Source organism: Oryctolagus cuniculus, chromosome 10, assembly GCF_964237555.1.
Source record: "Oryctolagus cuniculus chromosome 10, mOryCun1.1, whole genome shotgun sequence".
NCBI lineage: Eukaryota > Metazoa > Chordata > Mammalia > Lagomorpha > Leporidae > Oryctolagus > Oryctolagus cuniculus.
In genome coordinates this window covers 106,493,928-106,511,465 of record NC_091441.1, presented here as the reverse complement: position 1 = coordinate 106,511,465, position 17,538 = coordinate 106,493,928, and the positions used below count along the sequence as shown (strand labels likewise).

Here is a 17,538-nt window from a genome sequence, read left to right as displayed (position 1 = left end):
ACGGCGCCCCCTCCGCTCCCCTGCTGTCTCTGGCGGCCAGGGAGCCGCCGGCGGGCCACGCTGGGAGCGTCCGAGGGGCGCGCGGGCACGCGCAGGCGGGCGGGCGCGCGCGCGGGCCACCCCGCCCCGCCCCGGGGCGGTCGGACGGCGGCGGCGGCGGCGGCGGGCGGCGCGGGGACTACTTTCGGCGGCCGCCCGCGCCCCGCCCCTCGTCCTCGCGCGGCGGAACGCTCCGCGCTGCGCCGGCGGCGGCAGGATACAGCGGGCCAGCGCGACTTATAAGAGCTCCTTGTGCGGCGCCATTTTAAGCCTCTCGGTCTGTGGCAGCCGCGTTAGCCCGGCCCCGGGAGCTGAGAGCGAGGGGGAGGCGGAGACGGAGGAAGGTGCGAGGAGCAGCTGCGGTCCCCGCCGAGCCGCCACCGCAGGCCGAGGACGGTCGGACGCCCGCGGCGGGTGGAGCCTGTTCCCCTGAGGTGCTTGGACGCTCCCTTCCCTTACCCTTCCTGGGCTGCTCCCGCTCCCTCTTCGGAGCCAAACTTCGTCCCGGGCGCGCGGTCCCGGCGGCGGGCGGGCGGGCGGGCAGCCGGGCCCGGCGCAGCCCGGAGGGCCGGGGTGGGGAGCCGGGGACGCGGGCCGGCGACGGCGGGGGCGGGCGGCGTCCAGGGCGCGGAGGGCGGCGGCCGGGCCCAGGTTCCGGCCGCGCTGCCCCTCGGGGGGCCCCGGGGGGCGCCGCGGGCGGGGAGGGGGCGCCGCGGGGGCGCGTCCAGGAGCCCGGATGACCGGCGGCGGGGTGGGGGTGGGAGGCGGCGGTTTCCGTCCCGGGCTCCGGCGGCGGCCGAGTTTGGGGGAGGGACCCTGCGCCTCGGGATGCGCCGGGGTGGGGGGCGGGGTGCGGCCGGGGGGCTCCGCCTTCGCAGCCCGGCGGCGAGTTTGGGGGTTCGGGACGCCGGAGGCCGGGACGCCACCCCCAGGTGCTGTTCTGCGGCGGGGAATGGGAGCCGGTGGAGTTGGCGGGTTTCCTCTCTGCGTCTAACAGACGACTAAGGATATATTGTTAACAACCCTGCCTATGTGAGTTCGAATCGAAACAACTTTAAGCCTCAGAGTAACTAAACTCTTCGTGCAGCCGGCGCGATGCGTCAGTAGGGTGTGCACCTGTGAAGTGTGCGTCGTGCACCGAGGTTTTCTCGTGCGTGCAGGCGAGTGGGGGCGGCGTGGAGCGCTCTGGGTTTGTGGCCGTGGGGCTTGAGACCCCAGGACCGTAGGGGAGGGGACGACGGGGACCGGCTCTTGGTCCCCGAGCGGCCCGCAGGCTCCAGCCTCCGGCTGCCTGGAGACTTCTCGATCGTGGGAATAATTTATTCCAATAGTTGTGTGGCAGCTGAAGTTGATTCCCCTCTCCCCTTTTTAGAGCACGTTTTCTTTTCAGCGGAGCGAATTTTTTTTTCCTCCCCCACGAAATGGGACAGACGAGAATCCAAGCATTGTAACTTCTTTTCGGTGTTTTGTGCGGGGAGAGGACTTTGAACCCGACTCTCAAGGAAGTTCGGTTCCCGTCGCCGGCTTCTGGATCTGCCGAGCTGGGGCGCGGGGTGTAGTCGTTTCCTTGCTGGAGGGGGCATTGTCTCCTACTTTGTGTCTTCCAGACATCTGTGGTCTCCCCTCCCCCCGAGTTTGTGCGCGGTGAATGAAGGGAGACTGGGCTGCTGGTATGCAGAGGTCGGCGAAAGGAAATCGAGGAGTGGTTTTAGTGAACTGAGAGCTTTGTATCGTGAATAATGGTGGCTCAGACTAGACAGCAACTTGAAGAGACGGCTGCGTTTCCTTTGATGACGTCTAGGCCGATGTTTTTCAGATCGCTAAGTTGTAAAGTATTTTGTCTGGAATTTAGAAAGCCATTCCATTATTTACTTGCCACTTGGTGAACCGTCAGTACCCTTCGTTGGCTTCCTGTTAACTTGTCTTCATTCTAGTAAATATTACATCGAGCCCGGAGTGTTACCTACATTATGCTGCTGTTTACTGTTTGTTGGAATCACTGACTATTTTGGAGGTGTTTTGTTTGGATTAAAGCTACTTTCATTTTACTTTTAAATTCTCAAAAATCTCAGGTAGAAGAAGAAAATTCCCTTATGGTTTATTGGAGGTTGTCCTTTCACACAAGACAAAATGTGATTAATTTGCACCCAGTATTCATTACTTTGACCTAATCTTTGTTCTGAAGGCCAAGCACAAAGACAAGGCCCTGAAGTGATCACAACAGTAACTTGAAAAACTTGCAGAAGTCTGTTCTCCAGGATTAAGGGAATGCGGAGACCATTCAGTCTGAAGTCCTTGAGAAGGAATTGAAAAACTGCCCTAGAAAGCTTAGTATTGCCTGTAGCTTAGAGTCCTGTGGCGTCCTAGGCCTGAGAGCCTCCCATAGACCAAAGCAATCATTTAAAACAGCTTTTAGGAAAAACCAACTTAAAAAAAAGGCTAGGAAAAAAAAAATAAAGCATTTAGTAGTGTTCAAGTGTCAAAACTTTTTTAAAAAACCCATTGGCATCTGATGTCTTTCAAGATTAAGTATAAAAATATATTCCATTATTAAAATTTATCAAACTGAATTGACCTAGTAATGGCTGGCATTGAAATTGTCACAAATGAAGGCCTGTATGCTTGTTTTTGTAACCCCACTGCCAAAATGGAAAAAGATCGAGAGGAGGAAATTTTTCTAAGGGTGATTGAAAATATGGTACATAGAAAAACTGCAGGTAGCATTTTTGTTCCAGTTAGGAGAGGCAGAGAGAAGGAGCATGTTGTTACTGTTAAAACTAGGGGTATAGAGAGTTTGATTATCATTCATTTATGGTTAAAGGTAGTGAAATTAGAACTGGCTGTTTAAGTCTGTTCAAATGAAACAATACATTTGTTATAAGGTGATTTTGTTTCCCTGTCATAGTCTACTAGTTGGTGATAATAATTGTAGATGAGTAGGTGGTAAAAAGTTTATACTCTGAATGGGGTCAGAGACATGCTTGACTGCTAAGCCAGGGCAAGAAGGATGAAAGCTTTTATATCTGGATAGACTTCTGATGTTAAAGGGGGGGGGGTATTGTAACCAATGGGGGGTATTGTAGTGGTACATGCTGGTTTGTGATTGTTTTTGAAAACATTGCTTGTATTAACTTGGTTGTTTTCTTGTAGGCCTCTATTTATTGGAACTATGGTATCTATTGTTGAAACAGCTTGACTGAAAACGTTTTTATACCAGGAAAGTAAATAGTAAACATAGACCAGAATCTTTTTCTGATTTATTCAAAGCATGTAGCTATTGCCTGTTGCAGCTTCATGGAGAAGATATCTTGGCAGAATCAAGTCCTCCCACTTTTTTTTTTTTTTTTTTTAGATGTATTTTATTTTGAAAGGCAAAGGTACAGAGAGACGGAGGCAGAGAGATCCGTCTTCGATCCGCTGGTTCACTCCCCAGATGGCCACAAAGGCCGGAGCTGGGCCCATCAGAAGCCAGGGGCCAAGAGTTTCTTCCAGGTCTCCCCCGTGGGTGCAGGGGCCACCAAGGTCTTGGGCCGTCTTCTGCTTTCCCAGGCCATAGCAGAGAGCTGGATCGGAAGTGGCTCAAAGCAGCGGGCATATGGGATGCAGGCACTGCAGATGGTGGGGGCCTTAGTTACCCTTGTTTTAACAGACTGTTGTTGGTGTACTGTTTTGTTCATTTGTGTGATGGATAACTAGGCTAACAGGTTAAAATACATACTTGACAAGTTTTGCAAAAAGGAAAATGTTACTTTTCGTGGTTTGGAAAAGTTGGAATTAACCCCTGTAGTTTTTCACTACTTAACCTCAGGAGAAAGTTCTTTATTTCCTGTTTACTTAAAGTCTCTTTAATGTTTCAGGTAGGACTGAATTGACTCACTCTGAAACCTAGTTTCCTCTGTTGAGGACTGAATCCTGCTGTTCTTGAAGTATGCACATAATCTCTTTCCTCCTTAAGGAAAAAGAAGCTTTTAAAAGAGAACAGTCAGTTGAATTAAGGACCCATTTTTAGGGCTTAAACACTTTTTTGAGCTTGTTAATTGTGGGCATGTCTCTTAGGAGACATCCCTCATTCCCTAAGTCTCCTTCAAACCTGAAGCAGCAAAATGAGTGTGTTTTCATGCTTTGGTCATATTGAGTGCCCTCCAGTGGATATAGCATTATTCTTGTGATTTATTTTTTATGTTAATTCCAGCAAGTTTGTGTTGGTATATATTTATGAATAGTTTTGCTGAGAAATCAAGAACCTTTCAAAATCAAGAATAATTTATTCATATCAATACTAATTAAAAGGCTGGCTTTAAAAAAAATGTCAACTGAACCAGTATTTGCAGGATTAAAAATCAAAGTTGAATTATGAAGTTTTATTTAGGTCTGTTTAGTCCTGCCTAAATATAACGATAAACCAAAGACTCGTACTTACTTGAGCAGATAAAAGATCACAATGTTTAGCCAAATTGATGAAAGAAACGAAGAATCTCAGAAAAAACTGATGATGGTGTGTGAATTGTCAATTTCTGTGAAGTCCCACAGTAAAACAATAAAGACTCAACTAGTTTCTATTAGGAACTAGATGGAAACAAAGCTAGTTGAGTCCGTTTGCATGAACTAAAATATAATATCCTTGTGACTGTGGGGTGTCATTTGTACAGGGTTTTGGGCTGTAGTCCAGTATAACAATGCTTTGACCTTTAAATTTTTCAGTAAAGATTTTATGGTAGGCTCGCAATGTTAATGTTTTTAGTGTTTCTGCTAATAACATTAATTTCTGAAATGCTTGTTTCAGATCAGTTTAATTAGTAGCAGGAATGACTTATCTAGACTTTTGGAAGTAAAATGGTCAGTTCATGAAGAATTCTCAGAATTTAAATTTTTTCAAAGGTTTTATTTGAGAGTTAGAATTCCAGATTTATTTGAGAGTTAGAATTACAGAAGGAGAAAGAAAGATCTTCGATCCACTGGTTCACTCCCCAAATGGTCGCAACAGCTGGAGCTGGGCCTTTCCGAAACCAGGCTCTGAGAGCTTTTTCTGGTCTTTCATTTAGGTGTGGGGGCGCAGGCATTGGGGCCATCTTCTCCTGCTGTTCGCAGGCCATGGCAGAGAGCTGGATTGGAAGAGGAGCAGCTGGGACACAAACCGATGGCTTAACGTGCTATGCCACAGTGCTGGCTCCCAGAATTTAAAATTAAAAAAATTTTTTTCTGTTTCCCTGGTATCTATTTAGAATGAAATGAAAATGTTACTTTGTAAGGAAACTGATGGTTTCACTGATTGCTCCACTTTGCTCTTGATGTTTAGTATGGTTTTGTGGAAATATTGATAGGACTTTTGACTATTTGAGATGTTTGTTGTCATTTCTAATTATGTTTTAAACAAAAAAGGACAGAATGCCTTAACTAATGGTATAAATGGTTAGTGTCAGAATGGACTATTCCTCTATGAAAGATAATTTTTGGAATTAGTGTTGTCCAAGTTGGTGCTTAGTATTTGTAACACTTTTTTTTGTAAACTTCTGTTCCAATTTTTGAAGGTTTTATGAGAAGTGAGAATAGATTTGTAAATTCTTTTAAAGATTACATTCATACAACTTAATGAAAAGAAAATTTCTGCTAGGAACTTATCTCTTGAAATTGGCCATTTGCCTTATAGCATATAACAGCTTGATGTTAAAAGTGTAGGACTAAATTAGTTTTTTTTTTTTTTTTTTTTTTAAAGATTTTATTTGAGTGGCAGAGTTAGAGGGAGGGAGAAACAGAGAGGTCTTCCATCTGCTGTTTCACTCCCTAAATGGCTGCAACAGCCAGAGCTGGGCCCATCTCCCAGGACCTTCTTCAAGGTCTCCCACGTGGGTACAGGGGACAAAGGACTTGGGACATCTTCTGCCTCCCCGGCCATAGCAGAGAGCTGGATCAGAAGAGAAGCAGCTGGGACATGAACTGATACCCATATGGGGTGCTGGTGCCTCAAGGAAGGCTTAGCCCACTATGCCACAGCACCCGCCCCAATAAGATTGCTTTCACAAGTCATACAGAACTGGTCTTGTTACATGGTGGAAATGGCTATTCATATGGCTTCCAGGATCAGGCCAAGTGTAAGGTAACTGGGACCCTGTGGACTGCCACAAATGGGAGAACACATGTCCCAGCTGAGCAGCCAGACATAAGCCGCAGCCGGGGTGTATGTGTATGTATGTATGTGTGTGTGTATGTGTATTCATGTTGCAAGATCATCCCTGCCCGCCAGGATACGCAAAACATTCACTTCAGCCTATACCTCTTGCACATGTTGGCCAATGAAACTTAAAAGACACTGTTCAGCACAAATTAAATACATCTATAGGCAGGATATTACCAGTTTGTAACTATTGTATCATTTCAAGTGCAGTTTTTGTTCTTTATGATTTATGAAATTATTCTGTGAATTTATATAATTTAACAGATAACTACTAGTTTTGTTTTTAAGTACTCAGGAAATATCTTGGCATCAGTTGATTATAGATGGAGAACTTAAAAGTAATATTTATATTACTAACTTGTTTGTAAACTCAGCAAAATCCACACTTTTAAGGTACCGAATTAAAATGGCTTGGTTCAAGGAAAAGGGGGAGAAATAATTTACTTACTAAACTTTTTTTTTTTTTTTTTTGGTGGTAAGATTTATTTATATATTTGAAAAGCAAAGTTAAAGGGAGAGACAGATTTCCATCTGCTGGTTCACTCCCCAAATGGCCACAACGGCCAGGGCTGGGCTGAGCCAGGCTGAAGCCAGGAACTTCATCCAGGTCTTCCACATGAGTGGCATGGGCCCAAACACTTGGACCATCCTGCACTGCCTTCCCAGGTGCATTAGCCAGGACCCAACCTAGTGCCCATATGGGATTCTGGCGATATAGGTGCTGGCTTAACCTGCTATGCCACAGCAGTGGCCCCTACTTAACTACTTTAAATGTAGTTCTTTAAAATATTTTAAAAGGAAGTCTCAAAGCTTAATCCATTAATCACTTAAAATGCTAAACCATCTTTATGTGTGTACACAATTCATACCAGCCTCAAATTTACTGAGGTCTTTAAATCATGTCCTGGTTTTCAGCGAAAGTCTGCATTTCTGAGCTAAACTATTGTTATTAGACCAGCTTCAAAACTTAAAAACGAACTGTAGACAAAAATTAATTGAATATGCTTATTTAATGTCATTGCTTTTTGGTCAGTATAAATTTATGCAGCAATTGGATTTTGGTTAAATATTACTTCTAGTGAAGTTTATTTCCAGAGTTTGTAATTTATTTATTATTCAAACTCTGTTGTTTAAAGGATAAACTATGACTGAACTGAAAATGCAAATCATATGCTGACATTGGTTTTAGACAATATCATTCTAAAATAGTGCTAAAAGAGTGAGCCTTTCATAAAACATTAATCCCAGCAGCACTGCACTCCCACAGTCTCATGTAACGCTTCATAGAGCTGCTATGAAGTTTCTTTTGTAATATTCCGGAAGTTTCCTACCTCTGGTCTCTGCAATTTGGGAAAAGGCTCCCCCCCACCACTCACTCTGCCCGTGACAGTGTGAAGAGCTTGAACCAACTAGGTGATGTTGGAGTGAAAGTGCTTCATAATACTTAACCGTATTCTCCCTCTATTTCCATCTTGTACATTTTTTTGCTAGTGTTCCCATGGTTTTAACTTGCAATTTACTAATTCCCATGTTGTGGGATTGATGTTTTTTTACCTTATTTATAACAAATATGTTAAACAACTAGTTTTTAAATGGGGGAGGAGATTTTTAACCTACTTAGTATCTTTCAAGTTCATTTGTCTTCATGGTATACAGAGCTTATCTCTGACTAATAAACATTATCTTAAATTCTGGTAAGTCTGAGTTCAAAGTAATGTGTGCAAAAAAGCTGAGGGTAACAGTTTAATAAGCCTTTTTTTTTTTTTTTTTTTTTTTTTGACAGAGTGGACAGTGAGAGACAGAGAGAAAGGTCTTCCTTTGCCGTTGGTTCACCCTCCAGTGGCCGCCACGGCTGGCATGCTGTGGCCGGCACACCGCACTGATCCAAAGGCAGGAGCCAGGTACTTATACTGGTCTCCCATGGGGTGCAGGGCCCAAACACTTGGGCCATCCTCCACTGCACTCCCTGGCCACAGCAGAGAGCTGGCCTGGAAGAGGGGCAACCGGGACAGAATCCAGTGCCCCGACTGGGACTAGAACCCGGTGTGCCGGCGCCACAAGGCGGAGGATTAGCCTAGTGAGCCGCAGCGCCGGCCAATAAGCTTTTATTAATAGGATTTTATGATAACAAAAATAACGGTTGTATATGTGTACATATATACAACACATTTTGTTAGCCAGTTTTTGTTTTGTAAATCTGTGAAACTATTCTGAAATAAACTGTTTAAAAAAGAATACCTTAAACATTTTTACTAATTTGCTGTACTGAAAGACAATTGTTGGCCGGCACCGCGGCTCACTAGGCTAATCCTCTGCGGCACTGGCACCCCGGGTTCTAGTCCCAGTTGGGGCGCTGGATTCTGTCCCGGTTGCCCCTCTTCCAGTCCAGCTCTCTGCTGTGACCCGGGAGTGCAGTGGAGGATGGCCCAGGTCCTTGGGCCCTGCACCCGCATAGGAGACCAGGAAGAAGCACTTGGCTCCTGACTTTGGATCAGCGCAAATGAGACAGCTGTAGTGGCCACTTGAGGGGTGAACCAATGGAAAAAGGAAGACCTTTCTCTCTGTCTCTCTCTCTTACTGTCCAACTCTGCCTGTCTATATATATATATATATATAAGAAAATTGTTGCATACTGCTCCAAATTTTCCCTTAGTATAGGATAAACTAATTTCAGAGCTGTAACAGTCTTTATGAACTGTACTTTTTTCCCCCAAAGTATAATTAATTGGTTTTGGGGTAAGGGTGTAGTGTATCCATCTTTGAAGTTTTGTATATACTGTACTAGATGGATGCCACATGTATTAGGAACAAGGGATTCTTGGAAATATTTTTTCAATCTAGCTATTTATGGAGGTTTCCAAGTGGAGTTCCGTTCTGCTGTATAGGAAAGAGCCCAAGTAGACACTTAAATTCCTTTCTGAACCACTGGGGAAAATGTAGCAATGTCCAGTAAGGTATTGTATAACTGTAGTTTATTTAGATACAAGAGTAGAAAGTTGACTTTTTTAGGAAACATAATGCTGACATAGCATTCTTTAAATAGGTTGGTAAATTTAGTTTGTCATTTTTCTAGCATTTTGCTTAATTGTTACATTAGTGTTATTTTTATTAGTGTTATTTGTTATTTTGTGTCTGAGCTTTTGTTACTTTGGTTGTATCTTGCTTGCATAGTCATCAGCCAATCCTTCATATTCTGAGATTGTTCTATGAATGTTTCCTTCTCTTCATAGTTGTAACTGTAAAATAGCCCCTCCCCTGGTAATGCTGATTCCCTTGTAGCTCTTTCAAGTGGTGCATACCTTAAACAGGAACAGAGAAGTAGACTAAATGTCGTCTTGGCTCTTCATGGGTGCTTCTTGAAGATTCTTTTCCTAAGCTCCAGGCCTTGATTCATCCCATTAAATTTTACCCCCACTGCTCCTCTTTATTTCAGCTATCTGCCAGCCTTCCTGGTCATTCCCCTCTTTCCTTGAACTCTTAGAGTGGGTTCCTGACCCACTGTCTGCTTTATTTACTCTGATTAATTGTTAGTGATGTGAGTACCATGTAGAGTGGGGCTGCTCAGAATGCTGTCTGGGTGTGAACTGTTTGTTGCCAGTATGATTTTAAATTTATGCCAAAACGTAAATCACCTGTGTCACTTTAGTTTACGGTTTGGTAGCTACTTTAGTTTGTAAGACGACTTTTTTTGAAGGAAGCAGTGTGTTCATTTGCAGTCTAGCAGAAACTCTTCAGGGTGTGTGTACTGGCACTTGGGGTAACTCTGATGCAGAATATCAATGTTATCAGTGATAGTGAGGCTTCCAGGACCCTGGACTTTTATTTCCCTGATTTCCTTTCCTCCAGTGATCTTATTTCTCACTGTAATTCACACATACATTCGTATTGTCCTGTATGTATCCTAGAATACCTTTTACATAGTACCTGTGTCCTCATTTAACCTTCCTGTTCTCTCATTTCTCTGGTAATATTTCCAGGTCCCTTCTGCTCCTTTGGAGTCTGCAGTCCTACTTGTCCCTGCCCTGATGTTCCCTTCTGCCCAGCTGAAATTTCATGGTGAATCACAATCACTTTTTGTACAGGGGAGAGGAGGTGTCTTCAAAAACTTTGTGGGTAATGCACAGTATGAAAAAGCATGCATTTCGGGCCGGCGCCGTGGCTCACTAGGCTAATCCTCCGCCTTGCGGCGCTGGTACACCAGGTTCTAGTCCCGGTCAGGGTGCCGGATTCTGTCCCGGTTGCCTCTCTTCCAGGCCAGCTCTCTGCTGTGGCCAGGGAGTGCAGTGGAGGATGGCCCAAGTGTTTGGGCCCTGCACCCCATGGGAGACCAGGAGAAGTACCTGGCTCCTGCCATTGGATCAGTGCGGTGCGCTGGCTGCAGCGCGCTGGCTGCGGCGGCCATTGGAGGGTGAACCAACGGCAAAAGGAAGACCTTTCTCTCTGTCTCTCTCTCTCACTGTCCACTCTGCCTGTCAAAAAAAAAAAAAAAAAGCATTGCATTTCAATTTTTTTTTGCACCAAAATAAGTTCATCTCTTAAGTCTTTTTCCCTACGGACTTTATAAGTACTGTTATGCAGCCCTGGCGTCTGTCCCAGTGATTCCCTAGTCTGTTACTGGTTCATTCTCCTTTATGATTGTTTGATACTTTTCCCTCTGTCAAACCTCCAGTACCTCCTTCCTGGTCCTCACTCTAATGCCCTTGCTTTCTGTTTTCACTAAAAATGTTGAACAGTTGAAAAAAAAACTCACACAAGCTCCCATGGTGGGCTGAGCCCTCTTCACCTAGCTGTAGCTGACCTGTAATGTTCCATGATCAGGCGGTCCAGATCATTGATAGACCAACTCCCGTCCTTTCTTGTGCTCAACAGTATTCCTCTGGCATTCTCTCTGCGTTTGCTGCATTGATTCCTGGGTCTTTACTGGCTTTACCCATGAATGTGCAGGTGTGCTGTTATTTATCCCAATAAAAAGATATTTTCTCCTCAACTGTTTCTCCTTTGACCCACCACCCCAGACTCTGCTTCTTTATGGCAAAATACCTTAAAATAATTGCTTATAAATGCCTTGTCTTCCCTTTTCTTTGAGCCCCTGCCAGTAAACACGATGTTGACATGATTGCCACTGTTGTTTAAAATGCTTTTTTACTTATCTCTTAGGCCCTTATGTCTTCCAGTAGGGTTCCTTCCTTGCCTTTTCCGCTTCAGCTTCTCTGTTGGAATAGCTGTAGGTTTAGGCATTGAATCTTTCCTTTTTTGTTGCACATACTCACCATCCAGCTTTAAATAGATGTTATTACATCTGCTTGCTAATGCCTTCCAAATTTATAACCTGTCCTGGGTTTCTCTCCTGATTTCTAGGTTGCCATATCCAGCTGTTTTTCAGCATCTTGAATGTCTCAGAAACTTCTCCAACTTAATATATCTAAAACTGATGCCAGTTTTTCCCTACACTGCTTCTCCTAGTCCTTCATAAATGCAGCTGTATCTTCCTAGTTATCCAACCTTAAAACCTTGCTGTTCTTGGTTCATTTTTCTCTAATACTCCAGATTTTCTCTGCAAATTCTTTTGCCCTGCCTCCAAAAACTATCCATAATCTAGCCATTTTTCTCCATGACTAAAGCATCTTCATATTCTGTTGGATTATTATGAAGTCCTTCTAACTGTTCTCCCTGCTTATACCTTTGTCCCCTTCCCTTTATTAATCTGTTCTCAGCACAGTGGCAAGAGTAATCCTGTTTAAAGCATTAGGTCATATAATTATTCTGTTCAGAAACCTCCTAAAGCTTACCATTGTTGAGTAAAAGCCCAAGCCCGTATGTGTCTGGACCATGCCTTTCATCCCCTGCTATGATTTCTTCTCTCATTTCTCTTCAATCTTTGTTTTTCCTTAAACTGATCAAGCATTCGTGTCCTGTCACTTCCACATTGAGATCTTCCTTGTTCAGCCACTTTCACTTTATCCTATAGTGATATTTATTTATTTGGTTTGTGATACTAAATTATACTCTGAAGTAACACTGGATTCCTCATTCTTTTCCGCTTTCTGGGTCTTTGTGTTCTTTGAACTCTGAATAGTTTCTGAAACTTCAGGTGCTTAATAAAGGTTTGTTGCATGATGTTCCAGAATGGCCCAACTTTTGTTTGGCTTCAGTTAGTGCCTCATTTGCTGTTCTGCTCCCTTTCACAAAGTATTGTGTGTGCATGATTTCCATGTTTCACTCCCATTCCAGTCTGTGTTCTGCCTGCGTTATTCCAGGGGATGTACTCTTGCTGAATTCATGTCTGGACACTCAAGCTGATGAACCGAATGGATCATTTTGAAAAAGCTTTAGTCTTCCTGCACCACTCAGCATTTAGTGCAGTTCCTAACATTTCTAGATGAGCACTCTCCAGTAGAACTTTATGTGGTGGTGTGTTCCAGATCTGTGCTGTCCAGTATTTTTAGTTGCTCTGTGTGGCTGTTGAGCACTTGAGATGTGGCTGTGACTGAAGGCGACACATTTTTAACACTAACTTAATTGTGAATGTCCACATGGACAAAATGCAGGTTTTTTTTTTTTAATTAAGGTGTACAAATTTCATGTGCTTCATATATACAGTTTAGGAACATAGTGATTCTTCCCGCCCTTTCTTCCTCCTGCCCACTCTGCCTCCTCCTCTCTTTTCCTATGCAATTTTAGAAAGTCATTTTTCTGTTGTGGCACTACTAGACTTAGTATCACAAAATGATTGTTCAAGCCAGATGCTTGAGTCAACTTGAATTCCTTTTACCTACTTAATTTCTCTCATCTGCTATATCCATTTCCATCAGTAGTGCCAGTTGTTTCAGTGTATTTCTTTCTTCTAGCTACTACTTGTCCCGAGTACTGTTCCCTTTGCCACCACCATCTGTCACTTGGACTTTTGCTGTAGCTGTTCTACTGGTTTCCCCTCTTCCTTCTTCCTTCCAGATTTTGAATTACAGCCAGGATTAGCTTTTAAAGATTTAAACGGTTTATCTTAATATTCAACTGCCAGTAACCTTTATGACTCCTGGTGGCACTTTGAATAGAAAACACCTTCTTTGCTAAAGGCTGGAGAACCCTACATGACTTGGCTGTTTTCAGCTTCATTTCTTCATCTTCACCCTTTCCTTCTGTAATCAAACTGTGATCTCAAGGTTCAGTTCTTACAAGATGATCGTATACTCTGATAGCTCTGGGCTTTTGTGCGTGTTATTTCCAGTTTACTGAATGGTCCTGCTTTGTTCCTTGGGTGCTGGCTCTTTTGCATCCTTCAGGTCTGTTTGAAGGTTACCCTCTACCCTCAAGAAGTCTCTGGTAACTCTTGTTTTTAAGATTGATTTATTTGAAAGACATCATGACAAGAGGAACGCTGGTTCACTCCCAAAATGTCATAAGCATTGGGCTAGGCCAAAGGCAAGAGAGTCTGAAGCTCCCATCCATGTCTTCCTCATGGGTGCTAGGGGTCCAAGCACTTGTGCCATCATCTGCTGCCTTCCCAGGCACATTGGGAGTAAGCTGGACTGGAAGCAAAGTAACGTGGGCCTGAATCAGCACTCCCTTAGGGGATGCCAGTGTCACAAATGGCCTAACCCACTGTGCCACAGCATCATCCCAAGCGTCTCACAACTCATTCCTGGGACATTCCCCTCTTGTGCTTGCATCCTTCCACTCCCCTCACACTTGTTACTCACGAATTGTTACTGTTTGTAACTGTCATCCTTTGTCTGTCTCAAGAATGCGAGGGTTATGCTTGTTTTAATTACTCCTGTATACTCGATCTTTTAACAGTTCCTGGAGTGTCCCTGGTGCATAAATATTTGCTGAGTAAATGAGATTTATACGTTGCATTTATGCTGTTAGTGTTGCTATGTCCTGAAATCGGAGTAAATAAGGAGTCAAGGAAAAGCTTTCTTGAGGACAAAAACAAAAATCCTTTTTGATTAACATCACAATTTGATAAATTGAGAAAGCAAAATTTATATATATGTGGAACATTCATGTATAGATCCAGGTTATGACTCATGAGTTTATTTTTGAACTCATAACAGAACAAAGATTAGGAACTGTTCCTTGAAATCCTTTGTTGAAATAACAAAAAGCAGTCCCATTTTGAAAATAAAAGCTTTCTAGCTCATTTTATTTCTGTAATACTCTTCCCTTCCTAAATATAAGGGAGCCTCATAATTATGAGACCTATTGTGGTAAAACTGTGAAAGGCAGCAAAATGTGCTTTTTAGAAACATAACAGGTGTGACACCAGGGGTTGGGGACAGAAGACTGCTGAAGATGAGAATCTGGTGTGGTGGCTTAATAAGTAGATAGTTCTCAAGGAGTTGATGGCAGAGTTACTCTATAGAGTCCAGGTTTTTGTGTTTTATTAGGGTTATTTCTTAGGTTTACTTTGAGAGTTTGGATCAAATGATTTGTGTACATCTGTAGCCTTTGCTAGTGGATGGGGGTATTGTAGCATCAGCATCTAAATAAATTCAATACCAGGGCCCTACAGCAGCCTCTTTGCTAGAGGACCTCCTTGTCATCGGTATTTTTAGGTGTTCCAGGTTTGTCTTATTAACAACGTATTTGGTAAAAAAACAAAAAACAAAAACAAAACAAAACAAAAATTGGAAGGTTATAGTTACCAATATAAGGGAACTTTGGTTCCTGCTTGTAGATTGCCATAGGGAAAATACAGCACATGCTGCTCTTAATGGTCTGAAGTGTGTTTCCAAATAAACTGTCTTGATATGGCTTCCTATATCATTTGGTCTGGTATGGTTTTCATACAAGCTATTTTGAAGATACAGAAAGAAACTTTGTGTGACATATCTTAGTAATCTATGAACACACTTTTTCCTGTTACTAGTCTTCACATTTACACTTAATTAAAATGTAAGTTTGCTTGCCTTTGTTCTCAGTGAAAATATGTATTAAATAAATGAGGGGTTGGCAAACTGTTGCCCAAGATCTTTTTTCGTGTGTCCTGTGAACCAAAGATTTTTAAATGGCTGGAAATAAATCAAAAAAAGGGCAATATTTCACAGCACTTGAGAATTACATGAAATTCAAATCTTGGTTTCCATGAGTGAAGCTTAAATGGAACCCTGCCCTGCTCCTTAGTGTAAATGTCAACCGTGGCTGCTTTCATACTGCAGGCACAGACTTGAGTAGTTGCTGCAGAGAGCTTAGAGCCCACAGAACCCAAAGTGCCTAGTATCTGGTGCTTTACAGGAAAAGTTTGCCGACTCCTGTGCTAGATGATAGGCATTTTTCACAAATAAATCCTTCACCGTACTGAAAGCATTGAAGAAATCTTTATAGAGTTATATATTATTGTTGACTATCAAGTCTCTGTATTATATTTTCTGTGTCAACATTCTAGCATTTTTTTTTAAGATTTATTTATTTATTTGAAAGAGTTAATGAGGAGAGAGAATGCAAAGCCGGGCACCAGGAGCTTCTTCCTGGTCTCCCACACAGGTGCAGGGGCCAAAGGGCTTGGGCTTGGGCCATCCTTTACTGCTTTCCCAGGCCATAGCAGAGAGCTGGATCAGAAGAGGAGCAGCCCAGATGCCAGCATTGCAGCAGCAGCTTCACCTGCTACTGCCCAGCACTGGCCCCAACTTCCTAGCATTTTTATTGGCATATTCAGTCCATCAAATGTTTAAGAGATTAGTGTGTGCTAACCACTTTGGAAACAGGAGCTAAAGGCATAATCGCAGCCTTCCTACAGTTCATTTGTAATGAGCGGCTTTTATTTTCATAAAGGTCAGTGTGCTGGTATAGTGGCGGAGAAAACTAGTAAAAAGTAGAAAAGAGGAAAGTTGGCATTTTGGGACCTAAAGCAGTACAATAAATTGCTTTTGAAGGTCATTAAGTTCCTGCCACTAATTCTGCCTGTTGTCTGAATGTGGAGAGTAACATTTAAAAATAAAATCTTGACTTAGTTATCATATCTAGTGTTATATAGCTAGGTACATAGTCAATGTATGGAGTATATAATGATTCAAATCTTGGGAATATTAAAAAAACATTTTGGCTGTGATTACTGTTGAAAGAATGTAGTTCTTTAGTATTATGTATGAAACCACATAACCTAAAAATAGCCTAAGAAATCTTTTTCTTATATTTCTATCAAGCATTGATACCAGTTTTATTTAACTTTGGGGTTGGATGGAAAGTAACATTAGATTGAATTTTAACTGTATTGCTTGTCAGTTTTCTCTCTGATAATTTGCGGTATAATGCCTACTTCATGAGTTTGTTTGGAAGACTGTGAGATAACCATATCAGGCTCAAAACCAAAATTGCTGAGATTTTAATTGTGCTACCTTGTTAAATGTTCATCAAGGGAAGAACTGGGTATTGAACAGATATCACAAAGCTGTATCTTAAAATCACACCGCTAAAGAATACTTGATATAATTGAATCAGAAACCCAGCACTAGAATGAAAATAGCAGTATCATTAAATTATTAAAAATAGGAAATTTCTTTGAAGTAAGTAAAATATTTGCCTGAATATATAAAAAAGTCTGATAATTTCCATATCTTTGCTTTAGAAAATATGCCACTTATTTTATTTTTAGTAAGTTGCGTTTGCCTTGAGGCAAAAGAGTTGGCTGAGTAGTTTCCTTTTTTTTTTTTCTTTTTTTTTTTAAGATTTATTTTGAAAGAGTGAGAGGACGAGAGACATCTTCCATCTGGTGGTTCACTCCTCAGATGGCCAGAATAGCTGGGACTGGGCCAGGCCAGAGTTGGGAGCTTTACCTGGGTCTCCTACATGGCTGGTAAGGGTCTGAACACTTGGACCATCTGCTGCTGCTTTTCCTAGGCCATTAACAGGGAGCTGGATCAGTAGTGGAGCAGCTGGGACACAAACTGGCACCCATATTGGATACTGGCATGCTAGGTGGTGGTTTTACTGATTATGCCACAACTCTGGTGCTGGTTTCTACGTTGCTTTTGCATAGTCCTATTTTAGTGACAGTTGAGCTTTTTTGCTTAGAATATATGTATTCCTAAGTGCTGTATTTCAGTGTTTGGCTGACCTAGTAGGGCTAATGCTGGAAGATACCTTCTTGGAAAAATGACATTTCTGATAACATATTATTCTGTACATTTGGTTCTGTGTTTGCAGAAGGGCATACAAATGCTTCCATGTAGTTGATACATGTGGAACATTTTTTTTTTTTTGTAAAAACCATTTTCATTCCTTTTAATTGCTGTGTAGTAGTCTACCACCCCATTTCGCCTTGGACCACTACAGCAAACACCACACTGGTGTACCTACTTAGTGTTTGCCTCTAAGAGTCTCCCCCCTGC

The 17,538-nt window shown here is 42.7% G+C and overlaps 1 protein-coding gene across 4 annotated transcripts in view; it reads left to right on the top strand.

Moving 5' to 3' along the window:
• Positions 1 to 216: 216 nt before the first annotated feature.
• The window catches only part of CTNNB1 (catenin beta 1), a 37,719-nt gene continuing 20,397 nt past the window's right edge, over positions 217 to 17,538 (top strand). For 2 of the 4 annotated variants that reach the window (XM_051852657.2, XM_051852656.2), the window contains exon 1: positions 217 to 473. The gene's annotated coding sequence lies outside the window, so the exon portion shown is untranslated. Of the gene's footprint in view, positions 474 to 936; positions 1,072 to 17,538 lie in introns of those variants that run through there. The other 2 variants (XM_070050995.1, XM_070050994.1) reach the window with 1 other exon arrangement.